The sequence below is a fragment of the Suricata suricatta genome, chromosome 8, assembly GCF_006229205.1.
Source record: "Suricata suricatta isolate VVHF042 chromosome 8, meerkat_22Aug2017_6uvM2_HiC, whole genome shotgun sequence".
Classification (NCBI taxonomy): domain Eukaryota; kingdom Metazoa; phylum Chordata; class Mammalia; order Carnivora; family Herpestidae; genus Suricata; species Suricata suricatta.
The window spans coordinates 51,673,154-51,698,891 of NC_043707.1; the positions used below are offsets into that span (position 1 = coordinate 51,673,154).

A 25,738-nucleotide genomic window follows, 5' to 3' on the forward strand; every position below is an offset into this window, starting at 1 on the left:
GCCCTCTGTTGCATGATTCCCTAACTTTTTGTTGCTTGAGAATATGCTTATGTGCATATGGATTCTGAACTCTCCTCCACGTCTCCTCTCTCTTCCTTTCTTTCACGCCTCACTTTGCAGCTTCTCTCTCACACCCTTTATAAAAAAATTTTAAGTTTATTTATATATCTTGAGAGAAATACAGAGAGAGAGAGAGAGAGTGAGAGAGAGAAAGAACCCCAAGCAGGCTCCACACTGTCAGCGCAGAGCCCGACTCAGGGCTCAAAGTCATGAACCCATGAACCATGAGATCATGACCTAAGCCGAAATCAAGAGTCAGATGCTCAACCGTCTGAGGCTTGAGCCCGGCCCCCTCACAACTTTTTAAACATCTTTACGGAGGCATAATTCACATAGAAAAAAACTGCACGCTGTTAACGTATACAATTTGATAAGTTTGGCCATATGCATATACCTGTGAAACCACGCCCACAATTAAGGTAGTGGACATACCCACTGCTTCCAAAAGTTCCTTTGTGTCCCTTTGCATTTTGTTTTGCTTTGTTTTATTTTTGTGGTAAGAACACTTACCCTGAGATTTACCCTCTTAACAGAAGTTTATTTATTTATTTATTTATTTATTTATTTATTTATTTTTGAGAGAGAGAGAGAGAGAGAGAGAGAGAGAGAGAGAGCGTATGAGCAGGGGAGGGTCAGAGAGAGAGAGGGAGATACAGAATTTGAAGACAGGCTCCAGACTCTGAGCTGTCAGCACAGAGCCCGACACGGGGCTCGAACCCATGAACCATGAGATCATGACCTGAGCCGAAGTCAGACGCTTTTCCCCTTAATGGAAGTTTAATTGCATCGCCTAACACTGGTAACTGGAAACACCGAAGCCTTCTCTCTTGATTTACAGCTTGCACGGAATTCTGTGGCATCGCTGAGCCCAGAACTAGGCCATGCGACATCACTCTTCTGTCGAGAAGAACATTCTAAACTCCAGCATCTTTGGGAGTTTGAGCCAGCCTGCCATGGCGACAGCTATCGTAAGCTAACTCTTGCCAGGGTCTAGGTCAGAGGGGTGGGTTGGTTTCCATCCATTCCCATCCCTGTCCCCATTCCAGGTTACACCCTTCTGGGGGCCTGGAGTCTTCTGTCCCTTCCTTCAACGCTCACTTCCTTAAGAAGCCTTGCCCGACATTGTCCCCAACTCCGATGCCCTCACTGGCTGCTGCATCTCCCTCAGAAGATGTGCCTGGGAACCAGCCCCAGGCCCATGCACCCCCTTCACCCCGACCAGCCCCAGAGGGCTGGCAGGGTGCCTCCTCTCTCCTTCCTGCCTCTTCCGACCTCCCCAGCCCCCAGCCAGCTGGAAGAGGGCTCCTGGAGCCGCCTGACTCACCAGCAACTGGCGTTGCCAGGCTGGCTGTCATGTGGCACGGTGGGTCCCGAGCCGGTAGGCGGGCAGCAGGGACTGGGGGGCGGTGCGCTCCCAGCCTCCCTCCCCACTCTGCGTTGTCCTGCGTTGCTGTCTTGGTGCCCAGGAAGCTGGCTGGGGAAGGGAAAATCTGACCTCTCTTCCTGTCAACAATGACTTTCTCCTCAGAGCTGACCCCTCTGGGGTGAGTCACAGGGAAGGGCAATCAGCCTCCGCTAATGGAGGAGGAAGCATCCGTGTGGGAGCTTTCCTTCCAAGGCCCAAGGCTGCCAGGCGCCTGCGGCTAGATGGGGGCCTTCCTGCTGAGAGAGGGGCTCCCAATGACTCCCTGGAGCCCCCCAGAATGGGGGTGGTCTCTAGGCAGTCTGGTGGTCTTACACATGGCCTTGACCATGTCAAGCTTAAAACCTTTGGAGGCTCTTCACTTCCTCTAGAATAAAGTCCAAAGGTCTTAGCTTGGCCCCAACCTCCCTTTTTGCCCTTATCGCCCTCCTCTCCCCTCACGCCCTCGGCTCCAATCGAGGTGGCCTCATTCACCCCTGAGTGATAGTGCCCACGGCCACCTCCATACCTTTGCCTTTGGCATGCCCCTTCCGCACTCAAATGTCTTTTCCTTTCCAGATGTGTCTGTACTTTATCATTTAATTTTTTTTAATGTTTACTTATTTTTGAGAGAGAGAGAGAGAGAGTGCGCAGGGGAGGGACAGAGAGAGAGGGAGACACAGAATCCAAAACAGGCTCCAAGCTCTGAGCCATCAGTACAGAGCCCAATGCAGGGCTTGAACTCATGGACCATGAGATCATGACCTGAGTCAAATTCAGACGCTTAACCGACTGAGCCACCCAGGTGCCCCCAGATGTGTTCATACTTTAAACCCCACTTCTACTCTCACATCATCCATCCATCCATTAAAAAAAATATTTGTTGGGGTGCCTGGGTGGCTCAGTCGGTTGAACGTCCAGCTTTGGCTCTGGTCATGATCTCATGGTTTGTGGGTTCGAGGCCCACGTCAGGCTCTTGTGCTGACAGCTAGCTCAGAGCCTGGAGCCTATCTTTGGATTCTGTGTCTCCTCTCTCTCTGACCCTCCCCTGCTCATGCTGTCTCTTTCTCTCTCTCAAAAATAAAGAAAACATTTTTAAAAATTAAAAAAAATATTTGTTGAGCACCTTTATGTGCCAAGCCCTGTGCCAAGAGCTGAGGATTGTACCACCAACAAGCCAGACAAAGTAAGCATTCACAGACATGCCAGGCTTGTGGAGGGTACAGAGACATAAAGAGGCACTTGCAGTGTAGTAAGGTGAGCTCAGGGTGCTAGGGAAACACCTGGGAGGAGCACCTGGCCTCGCCTTGAGGAGATCATGGAGGGCTTCCTGGAGGAGGTGATCCTGCTGATTTCTTTAAAGTGTTTTCTCTTATTATTATTAATTTTTAGTAATCTCTACACCCAATGTGGAGCTCCAACTCACAACCAAGATCATGAGTCGCATGCTCTTCCAGCCGTGCCAACCAGGTGCCCCGAAACTGCTGATTTCTTGAGGAGTGAGGAGTTAGGTAGGCAAGGGGCCTGGGGAGAGAAGGGGGCCAGGGAGGATGTTGGGACCAGTGGAAGAAGAAAGCAGGAAGCCCCAAGGCAAGGGATGGTGCATTCGAGGAACTGAAAGTTGGTCATGAAGTCTGGAGTAGAGGATGCAAGGGGGCAGGGTGGCAGGGCAGCTTGGAGCTACCCAGTGGCTCTGCAGTTTGGACATTATCCCGAGAGCCAGGAGAAGCCAATGCAGGGTTTACAGAAGAGGCTCGCAATGAGGGAACCTGCACTTTAGGTGGTTCGGAGTCACCACAGTGAAGGCCACAGATGGGATGAGAGCAAGCAGCAGGCCTCAGACATCGGTTAGGAGGCAACGTATGCGGTCTGGGCCAGAGGTGTGGTGACTGGGCAGCTGAGGCACGGAGGGAGTGTCCAGAGCACCTTCCGATAGGACTTGGTGATGGCTCAGCTGGCGGTGGAGGAGAGGAACCAGCGTGGCTCCCAGGTCTCTGATAAAACAGGGGGAGAATTTGACTGAGTGGGGGGTGAGGAGTGCAAACCTGAACAGTATGGGCTCCTCCAGGGGCGGCTGAGGGCAAGCAGGTGCCCTGGGGGCGGTGAAGCTCGATCACTGGAGAGAGGTCTGCATGGAGGGATAGACTTGGAGGCCCTGGGTGTGTATGGTCATCGAACTGGGAGATGACGAGATGTCCCTCTTCTGTGAAGGCCGGTTGCTCCCTCTGCGTGCCGCCCCCAGCCTGGCCCTCCCCTGACCTACTACTTGCTGCTTTGTGGTATTCAGCTATTCTCGAAGTATGTGCCACCTTCCTGACCAGAGAATGATCAGAGATCAGTCAGTTATGAGACCCTTGCCAAGTCCTCATAACAGGGGCGAGAGTCTGACCCAGAAAGAGAGGGCACAAATACAGGAAATATTTTTAAAGGAGTTTTAGTGGAACTCATGACTGGTGGGTGTGTGGGGTGAGGGAGAAAGAGGAGTTTCAGCTTCCCGCCACTTACTGGCATGGGGGATAGTTTAGACACCAGAAAGGGGGACAGGTTTCAGGAGAGGGAAAATAGGTTCAGTTTGGGACCCGCCGAGTTTGTGATGATGCCTGCAGAAGGAGCCTCCCGCTGTAGAAGTCCAGAACGTCACAGGACACTGGAGTCCCAGGCTAAGAGGAGAGTATGAAGTTATAATGAAGCAGCCTCACCCACCAGCCCTCTCCCTGTTCCAGCCACAGTGGCCTTCTTTACAAGCTCGTTTCTCACCTACCTTAGGGCCTTTGCGCTTGCTCTTTCCTTAGCCCAAATCACTATCTCCTCAGACATTCACAAGGCAGATATGTGGCAGATCATACATGCAGAGAATTCAGGTCCCTCTGGAATATCCCCTTTCCCCCTCACTTGCTATCTGCTATTTGTTTCCATTTCCCCATGGCAGGGTCACTCCCTACCCAACGTTCTCTCATGAATTGTTTACTTGTCTTTCTGTCTCTACCCTTGGAACTCGGCTTCTCTCAGGGCAGGGGTTCAGGCTATCTGGCTCACCCTTACCTGAGGGGTGCTCAGTGCTGGCACCTGGCGAACATGGGTGATTGAATGGGTCATCGGGGAGCAATGGCAGAAGGGTATCAACTGGGCCCAGTTAGAGCAGGTGAAGGGGTTGGGTGGATCCTGACACCTCAGGCAGGGGAGAGGGTAGTACCTGCAGTGCCAAGATGCCCAGGGAGTGAGGCTCCCAGCAGGAAGGGGGGAACCAGAACACAGAAGGCCCCAGAGAGCTCCTGCCTGGAAAAGCCCCTGGGAGCAGGCTGCTGGTGGCAGCGGCCATGCAGAGTGGGGCCGGACCCAGATCCGGTGAGGAGTGAGCTGGGAGCCCGCAAGTGCAGAGGAGGAGAGACAGGAGCAGCTCGAGACACCTCGCCAGCTTCTGGGATGGAAATGGGGTGGAGATGGAGGTACAGGGGCATCGGTTGTGATGAATGATGATCACAGCCTCCTAACTGGTTTCCTAGTCCCACTTTGGGAGTAAACTCCCCATGCAGAGTAATCTCAAAAGCATAAATCAGATCATGTCATTCTCCCGCTCAAAAACATTACTGAGAATAAAACCCAAACTCCCTAATTTGATAAACAAGGCTCTTCGGGCGCCGGCCCTGGCTTGTCTTCTGATCTCATCCTCCCACACTAGCCCCGCTCACTCCACTCCAGCCACACGGGCTCCATGCTGGTCCTTGGGCCAGGCGCCTCCCTGCCTCAGGGCATTGGCACTGCTGTTCCCTCTGCCGGGAACTCTCTCCCCCAGATTGTCACCTGGCCCTCTCTCTCCCTATAGTCAGGTCTCTGTCCAAATGTCTCTTCCTCCGAGAGGTGTCCAAAGAGGGAGTTTTCCCGTCTTCCGTTGCCTTACACTGCTTTATTTTCCTGCATGGCAGAACAGTATATCTCCTGTATTTTAAGTATATGTTTATTTGTCAGTTGCGTGTTCACCTTGCTGGCTAATGTGGAAGCTTCAGGAGGACAGGGATTTTGTTTTTTTTTGTCGCTGCTACATCTTTAGCACATAGAAGAGTGCCTGGTCCAGAGCAGGCAAAGATAAATGCTGTGTGGAATGGATGTTTGAATAAACGAATAACTGAATGCCCAGAGCAAATGTGCAAAGAGTCCTTTACTGCAGTGTTCCTTCATTGCAGCTTTGCAAAGGGACACTCTCCTTGGGCAGAGCAATAAGCATAGGCTCAGAGCCTTTGAGTGACTTGCCCAGACTGAGCCAGACCCCAGGCAGGTGAGAGCAGCAGGTGAGCACAGACCACACTAGGCTCTTCTCTCGGTGCCCTGCGGACCCAGCCAGCCCAGCCTCCCTCACGCTCTCCTGGTTTAGGTGGGGAGATGAGAGGAAGGCTGTGAGGGGGCCAGGAAGGGCCAGGAGGACGTGCTTAGGGGAGAGGAGAAGGAGGAACCCAGGAGGAGCCAGAAAGGGCAGGGAATGCCGGGGAGGGGTGGCAGGTGGAACAGCCGCCTCCCATGGGAATTGTGGGACCCATGCACCCGCAGTCCTGGAGGGACACCTTGGGTTCCTACAGCCCACTCTACCACCAGGGGATAAATAGGGACTTGCCTCAGGAAGGGATGCCTTGGCTAGTGAAGGGCTGACCTGGTGGAGCCTCCTTCCCTCCGTCCCTCCCCTCAAAGCTGCTGGGAATTCCCCACTTCCTAATAGGAACTGTACAATGCTGGGGGGATTTTCCTCAGCCTGGGAGTTTGGGACCCTGTCCAGCCTTTATCATAACTTCTTCACACTCTGCATAACAACTTCTTCCCCCTGCCCTGCAGGTAAATTTGGAGAGGGCTTGGGGTTGAAGGGAGAGCACAGAGTCTCCTGGAGACCGTTGCACCTGCTCCCGGAACAGAGCCATTCTTTTCCCATCTCCTCAGACTTAGGGGACGATTCCCACTTCATCCTCTCCTTAAGGTAACTCAGTGGCTCAGGGCACAGTTGCAAACATGCAGCCTCCAAAACCAAGATGGGGCCCTATCCCAGCTGAAGGAGGAGGTTTCTGCTGGCGCACCTCAGTGCTCCACTTTCCCAGTGAGTCACTCTAGCCAGGTGTCTGTAGTTCCTGACCTTGCCTCTGCTTGCTGGGAATGTCCCTTCCCCATGCCTGGTCTTATGCAGGAGCAAGTGGCTACAGGATGGGCTGGGAGTTTCGGTCAGTCAGCCAGCCTCAGGGGGCCCCTCCAGGACAAGCAGTGACCCCCTGGTGTCTGCGTCTAGACAGCAGTCACATGAATAGTGAGCACTCGTCTGGTCTGAGACATCTCCCAAGCCAACTGTTTACTCACAGGTCCCCAGAGCACCTGCTACTTCTGCACAACTCTTTCTCTTAGTTCATTTCAGTGAATGTTGACCCTGCCAAGCCTCGTACAAGGCACCGGGGGAAAGAAGAATAAAGGATTGAGGAAGACACAGCTCCTACCTTCAGGAACCTGAAGTTCATCCTAACATGGGTATTTTTTGACACGCCAGGCTCTGGGGAGGGGCAGGGGGACTCAGATAAAGAAAACATCTTTCTGGAGCACTTTCTGGGTGGCTTAGTCAGTTAAGCATCTGACTTCGGTTCAGAGCATGATCTCACGGTTTGTGGGTTCAAGCCCCACATAAGGGTCTGTGCTGACAGCTAGGAGCCTTGAGCCTGCTTCAGATTCTGTGTCTGCCTTTCTCTCTGCCCCTCTGCCCTTCTGCCCCTCCCCCACTCATTTTCTCTCTCCCTCTCTCTCTCTCTCTCAAAAATAAATAAACATTAAAAAATAATTAAAAAAGAAAACATCTTGCTGAGCTCAACAAACTTAGGTCTTAGCTGGGAGTCAGACTACATTGTGGTCTTTTGCCCAACTCAGCATGCACCTCAAGGTTTTGTCATTGCCTGTCAGCTAGCCAGCGCTCCCACCAGGACACAAGCACCTTGAAGGCAGGGGCTGGTCTTGCCTCTTTGTATCCTCACACAACTAAACATATTTGCAAGATAAGTTACACAAACAGCTTCTAAAAAGCTAACTGTATTACAAGACTGAATATACATGTTAAATAGAGATTTTGGCAATTTCCTGCCTTCGTTGTAGAGGAAGGCATAAATTCTGAATGGCGGGGAGCAGATAAGGCACCAGGGACAAGGTGTGACTGCAGCAAAGCCCTACAGGGTGGAGGTGGAGAAGGGGAAGAAGGACATCCCAGGCTGAGGGGACAGCAGATGCAAAACCCCAGAGTCAGGAAGGAATATGGCTTATGACAGCAAATGTGAAACAGCCTAGTGGTACTGGCACATGGTGCTTGGAGGGAGGAGCAGAAGATGTGGGTGGCAAGGAGCACAGGGCAAGGTCAAGAGGAATCCTGAATACCATGCTAAGGAGTTTGATCTTTGTTCCATAGACACACAGAGATTCTCTGGGAAATATTAAGGACAGGAGTCATGGAGATGAAGCAGGGTTTTAGGAAGATTATACGGATGACTGTGAAGGGTCTACATGGAGAAAGCACTGCTAGGATTGTCTTCTCTTTGGCCTTGGCCTCTTGAGAAGGGGGAGAAGCTAGGGGAAGTCAGGATGGGGGTGGTGTGCAGAGAAATCATTTAGGAAGCCATCATAATGTTGGGAGACAGATGACAATGATATGAATCAGCACAGGGACACTAGCAATAGAAGAGGCAGAATTAGTGACCAACTGGATATGGGAAGTGAGATTGAATTTTCTAGTCAGAGTATCAGAAAGAACACAAGAGAAAGCAGAGACTCTGGGGATTGGTGAGGGGGAAGATGAGGCATTCTGGCTCATTACTGACTCCTTGGGCTCCTTAAGTAACACTGAGAAGGACTCATAGAAGATTTTCTCAGTTCTGCTGCGTATTGACAATAGGCTATGGAGGCTATGTACGTCTTCAGCCTAGGAGGACACAGAGGAATCCATTTTGTTCAAAGCACACAAAATCTCTTTAATTTTCTGAGGGCAACATTTCACAGTCCCCTTCTAGTTTTAGCCACCACCACCTCCCCTCTTCCCACCCACTACCATGACAGCACACGTGACCCAACAAACAGGGATGTGTTCCAAGAAGCAAGATGTGTGGACCTAGCGGGGCCCTGCCATCACTGTGGATGACATCAGATTCCATGATGCACCCCAGCCCACACCCTACCTCTTAGTTGCTTGGTGTCTCTATCTCTGACAACCTTCAGTCCGACTGTGTCATGGCCACCCACCCCCATAACCACTGCCTAGACTTAGTCACCACCCAGAACTCCCCTACCTCTCTCTGAAACTAGTAACTCTGACATCCTTCTATTCTCTCTGCTTTTCGACACCTGTTATCTGACCCCATCAGAACCACTTGCCCAGGCCCCCTCTTCTTCCATATCCTTCCTCTTTCTTCACCTTCCTCTCTCATGGCTTAGACCGTGCGACTCAGAATTTCATTCGTTCTTCCCTATAATGTAAATTCCCCTTTGTTGCACTACCTGGCAAAAACCCAACTGTGAATCAACCAGCTCTCCTTTTCCTCTTGACTGTACCTATGTCGAGGGTGATTTCTGCTGGGAAAAACCACACCAGCAGGCTGACTAGTCACCCATCACTGGTGGTCACCGAGCTTGACCAGGTCCTCAGCACTGGCTGCGATGTTTTCCATAGGCAGCGTCTATTCAACTCCTTGTACACTCAACTTTCAAAACCTTATCTTCTGTTCTCAAGTCTTCCACATATTTACCTCCATCTTAATTTTCAGCAGATGATATCACCTCTCTCTTCAAAGACAAAATAGGAACCTTGAAGCAGGAAATGTTTCAACATCTTATCATCCCTTCTATCAGCCTGCCTGCACCCTCCATTTGCCTCCTGGTATAACGGAAGGTGTATGTCCTTCTATTTACTGGATCTCAACCCTTCCTTTCTGCCATCTCAGGGATCTCGCCTGTCCCCTCTTCTCCCTCATCTTCAGCTTCTCCCTCTCTACTCATGTCTCCTCATCAATATTTTAACAAGTTCAAGTCTCCAATATATATATTTTTGAGTCTCTAGTATTAAATCAAGTCCTCTTGTGACCCCACCTCCTTCTCCCACCATCACCTTCTCCTTCATAAGAAAACGTCTCAAATCCTTCCATAAACTGCTCTCACAAAGACTACAAATGACCTGTTGATACATTCAATGAATGCTTTTAACTCTTGTGTGTTTGATTTTTCTGCTGAGTCATTCTACCACCCTTAGCTCCATTGATATTCTCCTCTTTTCCCTTCTTTCTTCTCCTCTAGCCAGATCCTAAATGTTGGAGTTAATCAGACCCTGTCTGAGGCTCATCTCCTCTATGTATTGACTCTAAGCACCTCCACATTTCTAGTGCTTCAAGTTCTTCTCTGTGCTGGCAGTTGTCAAGCCTATACCTCTGTCTAGACCTCTCTCTCTGGAGCCTTGGATCATGTATACAATGGCCTGTAGGCTTGTCATCTTTAGCAAATATAAAAATATAGGATGCCCAGTTAAATTTGAATCTCAGTTCTACCATGAAAAAATGGTTTATTAAGAGTGTGTTCCATGTAATATTTAGGAAATATTTATCCTAAACATTTGTCATTTTTCTGAAATTCAAATTTATTCATTATTTTATTTGGCAAGCCTGCATCACTTGGCATCTTTATCAAGGCCACATAAGAACCTCCACTCCACGTATCCAGAACCAAACTCCCCTGGGACAAACTTGACCATACATTGTGTCATAGAGTGAAAAAAGCAAAATTGTCCTTGACTCCATTGCTGTTCTTTAGATCCTGAATTCTCCTAAATATCCCTAAAATCTTACTACTCCTGTCCAGTGATAGCCATCACCCTAATGAGGCCACCACCATCTTCTACTCACCACACTGTCCTCTCTGGTTCCTAATGTGTGATTGTCACAGAGCAACCCAAAATATCTTAATTATATGCACATTTTTATCATGGCTCTCACTGGTTTAAATTCTAAAGTTTGAAATCCTTACCACCACCACCCCTATGCCCTGTGTGACTCTGCCTTTGCTCACCTGTCCCTCCCCGCTATGAACTACTTTCTTTACATGCCATAGCCCCTCTGAACTTCTTTCAATTCCTTGGAAGTGTTGAGCTCACTCTTGACTTGGGCCTTTCCACATCTAATCCCCTCTGCCTGAAACAATCTTCTCTCCCTCTTTTCCTCTCAGCTCTTAATAATCCTCTAGGTCTCAGCCCTTGCCCTTTGGTCCCTGTACTCAATTTTGTGTTTCTCCTTTTTGGGGGCACTCAGCACTCTCTCCTCATTTGCTCATGCCTGGTCTTCTGTTAGACTGTTGGCTTCCCGAGAGCAGGACATCGTCTGTCTCCTCCATTGTGTCCCGAGCCCCTAACACAATCCCTAGCCCAGTGAAGGAACTCAATTAATATTTCAGGGATGAATGAGTAACCTTTCTCTTCATTCAGCCTGGGAGGTCTCCATTTATCTTCCTATGAGCTCTCAGCACAGAGCACTCTCCAGGACTGGAATGATTTCCATATGAATTTAGAGTAGATTGACCACTACATCCCCCAGGGGGCATCTCAGTCCTCCAGGTCCAATATCAGCAATCCAGACCCTGCCAAAGTTTTCTCAATACTGCGTGTCAATAGGGAAAGCACAAAGCAGGGTGGCCAAAGACCAGGAATAGCAGGTAACCTCCTGCAGGATGATGGCAGGCCAAATGCTGGTAAACGGAGGCAAAGACCCAGGCATCAGGGCAGCCTTGACTCTAGGCCTGGCTCCTAAAATGTGGCCTCCAGCATGGCGACCCAAGTCCAGTGGAAACTCCCCAACAAAGGATGCGTTGAGCTTGGGGATTGCAGAGGGCTTTCAATTGCACCCATCCAGCAGGCTCTTGCAATTGAGGGACTAGAATTGAAGAAGCAATCGAGGCTGTAGAGTCACCAACAATCAAGTGGCCATCAAAGCTCCACGAGTGGTGAGGATCCTCCAAGGAGACCACGAGCGTATCCAAGGAGACTAGAACAATGGCAGAATTTGGGAGACATCTGGCTTAAGGGATTCAGAAGAAGGGTAAACTACTGAAGAAGTAGAAAAAGAGGAACTGGAACTGTAGAAAGAGAATCATGAAGGTGCAAAGGCTGGGAGCCCAGGAGATAACATTTGAAGAAGCCAATGTTGAGCAACAGTCAACTGCTCTAGGGAGGGTTAGCTCTGAGAAGTAGAAACTAGGGTTGGAACATGGCACACAGTGGTGACCTTTGAAGAGAGAAATTAGCTTCTCTCTTTGGTCTCAGCCCCTTCTACCTTCACTCTGAATGTTTCCCCTCCCTGTTCATTTCTATAAGTGGGAAAACCATTTATGATTTGGGGAGTGGTCGGGAAGGAGAACGTCGATCCCAGTTAAGTAAGCTCACTGCTTCTGTGCCCAGTGTCCAGAGCCTATGACTGTGCTGGAAAAGGTGGTGGTATGGTCCCCACCTTTCAGAGGCTGACAGTCTAGTGGAGGTGTTCAGCACTGCTGCCCAGCTCTGCCCCTTCTCAGGCTAGGGGGTTTCCTAAGCTGTCCCCTTTTCTTGAGAAGGCTCCTACAGGCTGCATCCTCTGCGTGTGTCCTTGCCACTACCCGCTGCTTTACCTGGAGTTTGCCGTCGATCTCCCCCCTTCTCAGAACCCCAGAACCTGCCTGCAGAAAAGGTCACAGTCTCCCTACTTTTCCACTGTTTTCTATCCCCCCAAGATGAGCCTATAATTTACTTTTCTACTTCCATCTACTTCAGGGAAACAAAGAGCAAAACAAGCAACCGGTCCAGCCTTGGTTGGGCGATATGAGGTCTGACAACTTTTGTAGCTGTTTCTGCTCCCGATCCTCCCTGGGAGCTGTCGTGGGCCTTGACCTCATGGCTTTGTTCCCGAGGGTAAGACCTCCTTCTCCTCTCCACCTCAGTTCAGATATGCAGACCCTGCTTCTCAGCCCACCCTCCATATCTTCAGTGGATACTGAAGCCTTCAGGCCTAAGGAACCCCCATTCTACAGAGCCTCAGACTCATTCACGAGTGTCCCAATGGGAGGTATTCTCTCTTAGAAGAAGATAAGACAGATTAATCTTTCATATTAATGTCTGTCTATCTATCTATCTACCTATCTATCTATCTATCTATCTACTGAGCATGCACACCTACAAGCAGGGGGCGGGGCAGGTAGAGACAGAGGGAGAGAGAGACAGAATCCCAGGCAGGATCCTCTGTGCTGTCAGAACAAAGCTAGATGCAGGGCTTGAACCCACGAACCATGAGATCATGACCTGAGCCGAAACCAAGAGTTGGATGCCCAACCATCTGAACCACCCAAGTGTCCCCCTCATAATAATATCTTATAATTAACACTTTTATCATAGCACTGCCAAGAAACTTCCAATGGCTCCCTGTAGTGTGGGATCTGAGTGGGAAATCTTTCACTCCTTCAGGGCAGCCTCTGAGGGGAAGAAAGTACCTTCTTCTGGGAGCAGACCATTGATTTCTTTGCCCCAGAGGCCCCACTGACCCTGGGCATGTCCCCTCCCCAACACTGGGCCTCCAGAACACAAGGGATGAGTTTGGACGGGAAGATAGATGTGCTGGAGGAAGGAATGAGCTGCCTTGGGCTTCTGTGTGGCCGACTCCAGGTGGCTTCTGCTCCAACCTCACCCATTTTCTTATTTCTGGATACTCTAGGCCAGAAAAGCCAGCAGACTCCTTCCTGCTTGCCGGCTTTAACCAACTGCTGATGGCTACACAGAGGAGGAGTCTGCATTCAGAGGCTGTGGGAAACAGTGCTACCATTGATTAACAATGTCTGCTGTGGACAAGGGACCAAGAGTGCTGTTGTGTGTGCCATGTATTTGCCAAACTCGATCTGTGCTTTTTCAACCCCTCCTCACCCTTTGACTCAAGCAACCCCGTTTTCCTGGGAGCCCCTCCCTTCTTCTCTACTTGTCCAAATTCTTTCAAGACCCAGAGTCTTCAAGTAGCAGGGCTACTTGGGTGCCTGGGTGGCTCATTCAGTTAAGTATCTGATCTTGATTTCACGTGTTCATGAATTCAAGTCTTGCATCAGGCTCTGCACTGACAGTGTGGAGCCTGCTTAGAATTCTGTCTGCCTGTCTGTCTCTCTCTCTCTGCCCCTCCCCTGCTTGTTCTCTTTCTCTCTTTCAGACTGAATGAATAATCTTAAAAAAATTGCTTAAAAAAAGGCAGGGCTATCTTCCAGCCTGACTCAGCAGCCTCTTTCTTATCTGCACTTTTTATTGGTTTGGTTTTAGTTTCTAGACATGGCAAATAGAGCCTCTGTAAACAATAAATAAATAAATAAATAAATAAATACCAAAGAAAGGTAATGACTCTTCTGCTCCTTTGACATAGACCCCAGGCTACCTCATCAGGTGAAGTTCATTCTGGATGTTTATGCGTGAGCTTCTGGGGGGCAAGACTCACTAGTACCATTTCATCTCTTGTGATGAGCTATGCACAGAGCTCAGAAGAGTTTGCTGAGTGGAAAACCTGTTTCTACATAGGAAAGACCAGAGGGCCCCTGGCCCATGTGGACTGACAGTTGGCTGTCTGAGCTGAGTGCCCAGAGGAGGGGCAGACCCATGGGTTTAGTCAGACATGAGGCCTTTCCCTTGAAGTCAGTTTCAAAACAGGGGCGGACCCATCTGGTGAGAGGAGGTGGGGAAGTTCCAGCTGTGCTGAAAGTGTGAAGGTTCAGAAGTAGGAATCTAGAATCTTCTAGGGAAATCACAATAGGGAACAACTCTAGTCCTTACTCTTTCTCATACATGAGACCATTTGCACTTTGCCAAGTTGCTCTCCATTTTTTCCTGCCTGTGCACCATCTTACCCCAAGCCATGTGTACCGCACACTTCCCCCCACCCTGCTCCCCCCAGTCGCTGATAATCAGTCCGTTACTTAGCTGATGATAAACTGAGGATGTTGGTGGTGCCCTGGGGTTGGTGGCTAGCAGTGTGCCCTGAGAGCTGTCAGTTCAGGGACAGAGCAGAAATGTCAGCCTCACAGAGTGCTGATTTATGGGAAGATAGTCTCCAGCCCCTACGCTGGCCCTGTTGTGTAGAGGTGCTGCGTGTGTTGGAGGGAGGGGGTGGGGAGGGACGGGTGGTAGAAGGAAAGAATGGAAATAAAAGACCAGATGCCTGATGTCTATGCGCGGCTAGGACCCTCCCCCACTGCCTCCTATTGTATTTGGTCACCCATGGTTTGCTATTTAACTATTCTTACTGGGGTCTGATTTGTGTGTGCTTGTCCTCTCTCCCCTCCTATTTTATAGGCCCCTGGAAGGCAGACACTGACTTCTATTTCTAGTGTCTGCCTCCCCCACCCCAGCCGGGCTCCTAGCACCACGCTGGGCTCATGAGAAGCCTGGAGACATGCCAGTGGCTGGGCTGACTGGCGGGCTGGGTGGAAAGTAGCAGGGGTTAATTAATCCTAGAAGGAAGTCCTCCTAGAAAAGTCCCAGCTGCCTGCTCCCTGAGGGCCCACAAAACTCTGCGTGGCACCCTCTGCCAGCTCAGTGCCTCCAGTGCCTGATCCTGTCCCTGCTGTCTCTGGCTGGTCCTCCTCCTCCTCTGGCCTCTCCTGAGAGATGTCTCTGGCCTCCCTTTCTGAGTATGTCAGCTGGTTCTGTGAACTGGCCGCCCCAAGACCCATCTGAATGAATTGGGCCACTCCCAGTTTTACAAGCCCTGTTCCTACAAACATCTCCTGCCTTGCCTTCCTCACAGCTCCTGCCTCTGCTCCCTTGGAGGGGAAAGCCTGAGGCAACAGCCTGTCTCTTCTCCAGGCCCTCATGCATGCCCCTCTCTCACTGAGCGCTATTTGCTGAGCCCCAACTCTGGGCATGGGTGCGGCAGAGACCTGGGTATCGGTAAGAGCCTGGCGAGGAGGGCCCCTTGGCCTCCTGTAGCTCCAAGTCCACATGGGTGACCAGATCACATTGCGAAACACTGCAAGGCGACACTTGCTGGCTTGATAAGCACCACATGTGTACAGAGAGCACTCTTCCTAGTCCCACCCAGGCTTTCCCGGCTGGGCTGGGGTCTGGGAGGGACCCATATAAAAAAAATGGGAAGAGGTTTCTTCCAAGAGCATGGAGAGCCAACCAGTTCAAGCCACTCAGCAGCTGTGTGACTTTGGACAGGTCACCTAACCTCTCTGGATTCAGGGTCTTTATCCACACATCAAGCTCCCTGATCTAAGATTGACACTGCTTGGGATGGCGCTGCAGCCCAGCTGCTAGATGGAAGGTCTTTGAGTGCTCACCGAGGTGGAGGTCCAGGCCACCAGGGATGGCGTGAGGCCTGGGATCCTAAGTCAGCTTCCCATGACCAGTAGGTGCAAAGACTCACATCTGAGAGGGCATGGAGATCGGGGGCTGGAATCGCATCCTCAAGTCTGGAGACCAGTTGCTCAGTCCCGGGCTTCACCCCACCACTGTCTCCGGACCCCCTGGTTCCGCCACAGGGACAGGAGGCAAGAGGGCAAGGAAAAGACTCTAGCTGGGCAGGGGCTGGGGGGCTGTGGGAGCCACGTGGGTGGCAAGCAGTGCAAACAGAGATGAGCTGTCCCCGCAGCCTGACGTTGTTTATTTGCAAACAACAGTGTTTGCACCAGGCCAGCGAGTGTTCTCCTGGGGCCAACAGAGGCTGTCTGTGTGCCTGCCCCACCCCCTGCCCAGGCTCCGTCTCTGGCCTCCACCAGGGCCCATCCCAGGCACAGATCCCCGGCTCTTTGCAGCTGCTCCCCACACAAGGAATCTGAGCAGCAGACTGGGCAGGGGCAGGGCAGGAGGCAGTCTAGAAGGGAGGACTTTGGGGAGCTCTGACCGTATGTCAAGCAGTCAAAGTGTGTGTCCTGTCACATCCCAGATGCCTGACTCTGATCACACTCAACATCCCCCCACCCCCATGCCAAATCTCAGGGTCCTGATCCATCAGTGCTGCGAATCTAGGGCTCTGGGCACGTCTGAATTGGCCTCCTGAGGTTCTAAAGCCCTGAACCCAGGAGATCAAACCTCCCTGAAGTTTTGGCAAAGTCAGGGGCAGACTCTGTTTTATGAGATGCCCTCTGTGAGATCAGACAATTCCGTCTAGCAATCCCGTCCTTCCAGATAAGTACTTTCTGTACAGGGCCTTGTCAGGACGGAACTACCCTTGGGAAGGACATAGCACATTGGTCCCAACAATCAAAGAAGAAAGGGGACAGGGTCCAGAGGCCTGGGCAGAGAGGAGACACTTAGAGAAAGGGGGAAAGGAGGTGGAAGGGGTGGAAACTTAGCAGGAGGCCTGATAGAAATGTCCAGGCTCCACCTTGCAGAGAGAGCCCCTGGGGGACAGCACCCGGGCTTTGGAGCAGAGGCTTAGGGGTGGGACAGGGAGAGGATTGGTCTAAGGCTATTGGAGGGGACAGAGGCTGCCCCCTCCAGCCCCAGGACCACCGCCTAAAAACGGAGGCACTCTTCCTTGCCCCATGCCCAGTCCTTGTCTGCTCTCTGCCCCAAAGGACAGGGACGTCAGAAACATCCCAAAGCTGGGGCACCTGGGTGGCTCAGTCAGTTAAGTGCCTGACTTTGGCTCAGGTCATGATATGATCTCACACTCTGTGAGTTTGAGCCCCATGTCAGGCTCTGTGCTGACAGCTCAGAGCCTGGAGCCTGCTTAGGATTCTGTGTCTCCCTCTCTGCCCCTCGCCCCCGCTTGCACTCTGTCTCTCTCTCTCTCAAAAATAAATAAACATTAAAAAAAAAACCCAAAGCTGTGTCAGTGCAACACCCCTTTTCCTATTCCTGAGGCTTAGGCCATCTTAGCAGGTTTGCCCCCGGCCCAGGACTGGCTGGGAAGATCTCTGCTGAGAAAGCCAGATTGACTTAGAATCCCCCCTTAGCAGACGTGTGGGCCCAGTCAGGAGGGCAGTACAGTGGGAGCTGAGGAATGGGTGCTGGAGATGTCAAAGACCTTGGGCCTCTGGAGCCTTGAAGTCGGGCAGCTGAGAGTATAATCCAGGAGCCCCAGCTGTGCGGCCTCTGAACCTTTCTTGACCTCTCTGAACTTCAGTCTCCTTTAACTGAGGATAATCCCTATGAGAAAGCAGGGTGTGTGTGTGTGTGTGTGTGTGTGTGTGTGTGTGTGTGTGTGAAATGCCTACCACAGAAAAGGCGTTTATACATGTTTAAAACCTCCCCCTGTGACTCAGGCAGGCAGCAAGGTTCTCTGGCTGACTCCTCAGCCCGACTTCAGCAAGGAACTCGGGGTCCATCCGGGAACCCCTAGCCTGGGCTCGCAGCCTTGGGCTGGGACTTTTGCACAGGACTCAGCTCTGGGTGGGCAGAGCTCTGCACTGACACCCAGAGGAAGCACCTCTGTGCCTTCTTCAAAGTCACCCTTAAAAGGAAGGGGTGCCTGGCGTGGCTCAGTTGGCTAAGCATCCCACTTCGGCTCAGGTCATGATCTCACGGTTCATGAGCTTGAGCCCTGCATCAGGCTCTGTGCTGACAGTTCAGAGCCTCGAGCCTGCTTCAGTTTCTGTGTCTCCCTCTCTCTGTCTCTTCTTGCTCTCTGTCTCTCTCCCTCTCTCAAAAATAAACATTTTTTTTAATTTAAAAAAGAAGGCGGTCCAGGATATCACAGGACTGAGGTGATACCTAGTGTTCTGACCCCTGAAATAGTGTGGTGCTTGTGGATTTCCACCCTCTCCATCCCCGTCCCTAAACACACACACACACACACACACACACACACACACACACACCCTGTGCCCCACATGTGAGTGAGAGCAGGCTCAGGGCCTGAGTCCCGAACACTGTGACTATAGTGGTCTGAGGGCTAAGGCGATCCTGAGAGTAGGAAAGCCGCACCCCCAGCGATGAAGGGGAAGGGTGTTTCAGAGATGACTGTGTGCACAGGAATCCCAGAAAACATCTGCTGCAGCAGCCGCTAAGCCTCCCGGCCTTCTCCCCACCTGTCGCCTCCCTGACTCAGCCCACCTGTCTGCCCAGGGCCTCTGATGAAGTCCCCAAGCATCCTAAACCTGGGCAGCGTCTACTTAATTTTGGACATCCAAATAAGGAGTCCTGAAGCGTATCCAGAAGTCCCAGCACATATAAAACATCAGGCCTTGGGAGCTCTGGAGCTTTGAGGCAGCTTGGTGCAGGGGAAAGAAGGGGTGAAGCACAAAGCCAAAGTCAGGTGAAGGGAGGGAGCTGGTGTCCTGAGTCCTGGGGACAAGACGTGCACATCTGCCTCATGGATCCGACCAGTCTGAGGTGGCCGAGGTTTGCCACTTGCATGCTGAGTGCCTGGGGTCAGTTTGTTACTCTCTCTGGGCTGAGAGGTGTAGTTTCCTACTCCCTGCGGTTGTAAGGATGGAATGGGATCAGGGTGCGAAGTGGTGACCCAGGGCCTGGCCCAGAGTAGGTGGTCAGTAGCTCTGATAACACACATGACCTCAGTTAATGGCAACTTGGTCCTTCCAGGAGCTCAGGCCAAACAATGTGGACTCAGCCCTGAGTCCTTTTTCTTTCACCTACCCACCTCCACCCCCAACGCGGCTCCCCGAAACCTACCGGCAAGTCTTTTGGTCTTTCCCTGTGGCCAACGTCCAACCTGCTCCCCCACCTCCTCAATCTTTCCCCTGCATAGTCGTTAGCAGGCAAACACCCTCGGGACCGGGGCGGGGCGGGGGGGCGCTCCCTGTTTGTGCAATGGCCCACAAGGGCACTGGTGCCCTGCCCGCCCCTACCTCCCTGTTGTCTGCTCCCACCACTCCCCTTATCACTGCCCTGCCCCGGCCTCGCTGACTCTGGTCCTCAGCGTGCAGGGCACGGGCTCCTCTTCCTTGGAAGCCTTGTCCCAGACACCTGCAGCTGGGTCTCCCCTTCCCTCCGAGGCCCACCTGGATCACCGCAGGTGACACTGCACCCGGCCAAGCCCAGAGCCCCTTCACGCCCTCACCCTGCTCCCACACTACTTGACACCTTCCAGCATACCATGTGACTTACTGATTTCTTCTGTTTAATGTCCGAGGTCTGTCCACTCTCGCTAGAATGGAAGGTGTGCAAGAGCAGAGGTCTTCATTTTGGTGGCCCAGGCACTTAGAACTCAATAAAGTCTCGTTGTGTGAGTGATAGGATCTCGTAACAACCCTGTGACGTGGTCAAGGCAAGCGATTGCTTTTAATGACCGAAAACCCCAGGTTCTTTATATTTAAGTTCGGATCCTTTCCAGGTGCCCAGGGTCATGGTGGGGGTGCCATGGGGTGAAAATAATGGCTCCCCTGTCCCCTCAACCTCCTCTCTTTTTTTTTATTCTCCTGCCCTGGGTGCTGCCCCTTTCAGCATTCTAGCATAAGCACAAAATGCAATGCCATTCCTTTGGTTCAGCTCTGCACGGCCAGAGCCAATTGGAACTCTCCCGAGTTTTTGTTACTTCCTGCTACGGGAGAAGATTAAGGGAAATTGACAGAAAAAAAAACAAGAAACATAAAAATGTTCTGGTTTACAAAGTGCAGGGACTCTGGTCCAGTCTTCAGAGTATGTATATCTTGTTTCCAGTACCTCCTGTGATGTCCACATTCTTGCCTCAGGTGCCTGGCCTGGGTCCCCTCCTTCCTGGCTGCCAACCTCCCCCTCTCTACCTGCTTTCCTCCTTCACTCTCCTGCCCCTGGAGCTAGACACAAAACCCCAAGATTTCCCAGCCATGACCTAGTGAAGGCCAATTTGGGGGGACAGTTCTGTCTTCTGTAAAACCGGAAGGATAATGCCTTGGGCTTTCAATCCTGTTGGGAGGTACAGTAGAATTACCAGTATGATGGGCTTACAAACTTTAAAGGAACCCAAAATAAACCGGACGTGTGCAGGTGGAGTCAGGCCCTACCCCAGGGCTAGAATGACAAAGGGACCCAAAATAGGGAACAGAGGGTGCTGTTGACACAGCTGGTATCTGCAAAGGTCACCCTTGCCAGGTCAGGTCACCCTGGCTGGGGGACTTGCAATCTGATCACAGACAAAAAAAGCTTTTTTTTTTTTAAGTTTTTATTTAAATTCCAGTTAGTTAACATACAGTGTACTTTCAATTAAACAAAGACCCTTTGGTCTCCATACTAACTGGTGAGATGGATGGGGCTGAGGGTGGGGAGCTGGAAGGCAGGGAAACAAGGCTCAAAGTGAGCTCATGCTTTGCTTGGCATAGTGAAATTCGTAAAGTACCTACTATGTGTCAAGCGCTGTGCTCAGTATTGGGGATACAAGAGTGAGCAAGGTGGACAGGACTCTCACCCTCGCAGAACTTACCATCGGTGACACAGACATTCAGCGAATGCACAGTAATTATTATTAACCACAAAGGCAAGAGCCCAGAAGGAGAGGCACAGGCTGCCATGAACATGACTCTTTTCAATAGGGAACTTGACTTTATTCAAGAGGATGGGGTGCGGGTATCAGAAAGGCTTCCCTGAAGGGCTGTGTGATCTGAGAACTAGTTACAAGACACTGTTCAGTTATTTCCAGCAAGTCAAAACCAGGCTCGCCACGTCCCTGGAGCCTCCGGGAAGCTGGACAGAGAGCGTGGTTGGGAGGCCCTTGGCAGAGGCCAGGCCCTGGGATGGGGGATAAGAGCCGGCAGTGGTGCGGTGGGGGCGTCTTGAGGGGTGCAGACGGGACTCTGCCCACTCCTTCCAGACCCCACCCATCCCGCAGCACATGCGAATTAGTAGGGACTGCAAGATCCTGGCGGCTTCGCCACCCGTGGACACAGCGGGGCAGGGCTCCATGACCTCACTGTAATGGTGTCCTACAGCCCGCCAGCAGGAGGAGAAAACAAACACTGAAAAGTCCCCCAGTGCTCCCAGATGTCTGCTCAGGAAGACTCAGGGCTCCAGGCTATGGGCAACATGCCCAGCTCAGGAGGCCTGAACGGAATTCAAAAGTGCTTGTTTCTCGCTGAAAAATTCCAAAGATTGCTCAACATTCCTTTGACCCCAGGAGCTGGGGTTTGGCAGGAGGTGCTGGAAGTTAGGGACCCAGGGCCTGTGGGCTTGCCATATGGCTCAGGACTGTCAGGGAATAGCCCCTCTGGCTGTTCCCGGGGGGTGGGGGGTTATAGAAACACCCCTCCCTCTCCACACACAGGGGCACCACGGTACAGTGGACTTTGGTGGGGCTCGAGGTGGGGTGGGGAAACCCGCAGACTGGGGCCCTGATTCTTGGAATCTGGTGCAAAGGCCTGTTTTTCCAGCTCTCAGGTGCCCCTGGGGTAACTCATCAAGGTCAACTTTCTGCAGCCACTGGGAAGATGAGTTCCCTCTCCCCAGCTATCTGTCTGAGAAGCTTGGTGCAAATGCCTCCTCTTCCAGGCAGCCTGCTCCCTGCCTGGATTGGAAGTGCCTGATAAGGCACTCACCACCTTATGTCTTACATTATAGTTGTTTCTCTAAATGTCTGCTCTTCTCTACTAAGGAGGAAATGCTCTGGGAGGGAGGAGTCTTTTTGGATCAAGTCTGTATAATTCTGCAGGACATTAGATGTAGATGCCAAGATGGTCACCACAGTGTTACTTTTGAGACTGGAAAGTGGCAAGTTATCTAAATGTTTAAGAATAGGGATTTGATTAAGAGTAGGGGTTCCATATGTTGGAATGCTAAGCAGCCATTGACAATTACATATTAGAAAATATTCAAAGGTGTAGGGGAATATCAGAATCAACAAACTTCCGTCCTGCAGATGAACAACTATTCATATTTTAGCACGTTTCCTTTACCTTTTTTTTCTACGTAGACATACAAACACGGTAAAATCTTAACCAAAATGTGATATGCAGGGGGATAAAAATTAAATTGCGTTAAGTATGGGGTTGCGTTATGGGAAACAATAATTGGGAACAGTCTACGTTATCACAAAAGGCACAATACGAAAAGGTTCAAAATTGTACTGTACCCAGCACTCTGTACACTGAACTGAGAAAACCCTGAGTGACCTTGAAGCGGTCACTTCCCAGCCTCACCCACCTCCTCCTCAGAAGGGAAGAGCAGCAGGCATCCAGTTTGAGACTGCAGCCAGGGAGAAAGGAAGCCTCCTGAGTGTATTCAGTTTTGCACCCTCACGGAACGTGACATGTATTTTTAATGAAATGAGAATCCTACTGTATATAAATATGTGTTTTTTGTCCTTTCTTATTTAGCATTCTATCTTAAGCAACACTCCATCTTATGAACTATTATTTTCAAATGGGTCATTATTGTAAATGTCCTTGCTTTTTAAGAAGCTTTATCTCTGGAAGCACCTGGTGGCTCAGTTGGTTAAGTGTCCCACTTTGGATCAGGTCATGATCTCGCGATTCATGAGTTTGAGCTCCGGGTTGGGCTCTGTGCTGACAGCTCAGAGCCTGGAGCCTGTTTTGGATTCTGTATCTTCCCCTCTCCTACTTACACTCCCTGTTTCTCACACACTCTCTCTCTTTCAAAAATAATAAACATTAAGAAAAAGTCTCATTTTTTACTCCCCCCCCTTATTCATGGCGTGTGATTGCCAGATCCAAAGATATAAATATTTTTAATAGTATTGAAATATATTGCCAAAAGTACCTCCAGAAAAGTTGTTCCAAGTTACACTCAGCAACAAATGAGTGTTGCTTGCAGCCCTGCCCATGGGTGGCTTAGTCATTGTCCAAGTGAATTAGCAGATCTGAGTCCTGTTTCCAAAGGTGGAATTGATGGGGTTTGATGGCTGCTGGAGCGTGGAGGCATAAATCAGGAGAAGGGGGAGTGGATGGTATTGAGGTTCTTATCTCTGGTGTGTGTAAAGAGGGGAAGCCATTAGCAGAGAAAGGATAGAAAGGAGGAGGATTGGAATCTGGGGAATAGAAATAGGGTTTGGGAATATCACATAGTTAAAACAAACAAACAAAACCCTCACAAGACCCAGAAGATAAAAACAAGCAAAAACATTTCCCTAAAAGAAAACATGCAAATAGCTAAAGAACTACAACCTCATCATTCCATTAACTATGGTTCATTTGGTTGAAAATAATAGAGAGGTAAGTTTTACAGGTTTAAAGAGGAGAGTTTAGGGAAGATTCACAAAAGACTGGAAGAGCAGAGACAGAACTGGCACCAGATCCGCACACATCGACAAGATTCATTCTATCTCTTGTCTTTGTTTTTCTCTACAGGTCAACTTTCTTCTCTCTCTCGGACTGGCATTGTCCATGTGGCAGAAAGCATGGCTTTCAAGAGTGCCCACAGCTCACCTCTCCTGGCTTTGCCTCCAGAGAGCTATGAGAACCTGCTCTTTCTGGTCCAAAGTTTCAAAGATCCCAAGGAAGGGCTCTCACTTACCCAACGCAGTCCATTCACTGAGCTATTGTGACTGACCACCTTAGGTTGGGTACCCTTCCTTGGGCTGATAAACTAAGGGCAGGATTTGGAGGAGAATGAACCATGTATGTGAACTTCATGGTGAGTCAGGAAAGAATTTTGCTCAGAAGAAAGAGGATGCCAAATGATGGAAAGTCACTGGATTCCTGGCATATTCTTGTTCCATACAAATAATGTCTGCAAATGGTCCTCTCTTGCCACGTGCAACATCCCCTCCCCAGTGATATGGAGCTCAAATTCATCCAGCTTCCATATCTCATTCCACATCTGGAACACACCAGATGAAAAATCTCTTTTTCTTCTGGTAGTTTTTAAGGTTTTCTTGCGTATTCTTGATGTTCTGCAGATTTAGAACTGCACAGATAGGTGAGGATTTATTATTTACTCTATTCAGTGTTTAGGGGGATCTTTCCGTTCAAAAAGATTCTGGAGAATGTCCCATTATCTCTTCAGCCTTTTCCACCATTTCTTCCTTGTTTGGAACCTTTTCTTGGATGGAGCCTCTCAAACCCACTCTTTTCCATGTCTGGTAATTACCTTTTCAGAATTTTCAATTTTTCTTTTTTTATCTCCTGTGCTGCGTTCTGGGTGAATTCTTCAGCTCCGTCTTCCAAAGCACTAATTATTTATTCAACTGTGCTTGGTCGAGAGCTTCCCCTTATCTGTTGTTTTTAAGTACAGGATATTTTCATTCCCAGGGTTTCTAATATTTCCTCTTCCATATCCACTTTCTCTTGTTCACTTCTTCCTTCATCTTTTGAGGATCCTAAACACCCTCTATTTACAATCATTTTCATCTTGCTCTACTATTTTCTTTTCATCTGGAGGGAGTTTATCTCCTGTGGATTGCTTTTGTTGGCAGTCTTTCTTCACACTGGTTTTCCTGTTTCTTTTCTGTTCTCTGTCCACGGAGATGTGTATCTTCTTTGGAAATGTGGCCGCATCCTTTCATTTTTCTCTTTCACATGCTGCTCTTTTCCTGGGGAGGTGGCGTGGAGTACAGGGTAAGAGCTCTTCTGGAGACGGCCTGTGTGGAGGTCTTGGATTCATGATTGAATGGCTGTGTGACCTCAAGCAGGCTTCTTCACCACTCTGAGCCATAGTTTCCCCCCACCTGTAACTGAGCAATAATAATCGTACCAGTTGGGAGGATTGAATGAGCTAGAATGTAGAAAGCTCTTAAACAATGCCTGGAACATAGTAAGCACTTAATGCACATTAGATGTTATCTCTACATGTTTGGAGAAAATAGGTGAGTTTGGGTGTGGATAGGAGCGGTGCTCGAAGCGTTAGCTTAGAGGGCCATCTGACAGCAAGTCCAAGTCCAGGATTTCTGAATGCGTTTGTTGCTCTTGGTCAAGTCTTCTCATGGCTCCTCATGCGCCTGCACTCTTTGGGCATGTGATTCCTTTAACCACCAGCACCTCCAACACACCTCATGTACAATGCTGGCAGGAGCAGGGTAACCGTTATAAATGCTACCACTTAAAATAAGTGAAAAGTAGGTGACATACTAGTCAGCATTTAACCACACTCAGCTGGACAGGGATGATGAGGTCAGAGCTGTGGTTGGTGACTATCACTGCATCTTGGCAAAGAGTGAGTTCTCTGGTCATCGGTTTGATTCTCCAGGTTTTGCCTGTTGGTAATATTTCCCTTGCCTACATTCACAAGACGCCTTTTAAGCAGGGTGGTGGAGAGGATTCCTCTCCTCAGGGCTCTACTGCCTCACAAACCACTTCCTGTTGGTCCAGTTACCTGGGAAATACCTCACGATAGAGTTTTCCAGCTCCAGTGGATGATGGAAATCTCCTGGGGAATTTGGTGGGGGAACAAAATGGATTCTACATCGC

General features: G+C 50.2%; 1 long non-coding RNA gene across 1 annotated transcript; it reads left to right on the forward strand.

Annotated features, from left to right (window-relative positions):
• Positions 1 to 2,882: 2,882 nt before the first annotated feature.
• LOC115299892 lies at positions 2,883 to 13,557 on the forward strand. The gene is made up of 3 exons (XR_003912401.1): positions 2,883 to 2,973; positions 6,839 to 6,958; positions 13,180 to 13,557. It is a non-coding gene; the product is annotated as an uncharacterized LOC115299892 (long non-coding RNA).
• Positions 13,558 to 25,738: the final 12,181 nt, after the last annotated feature.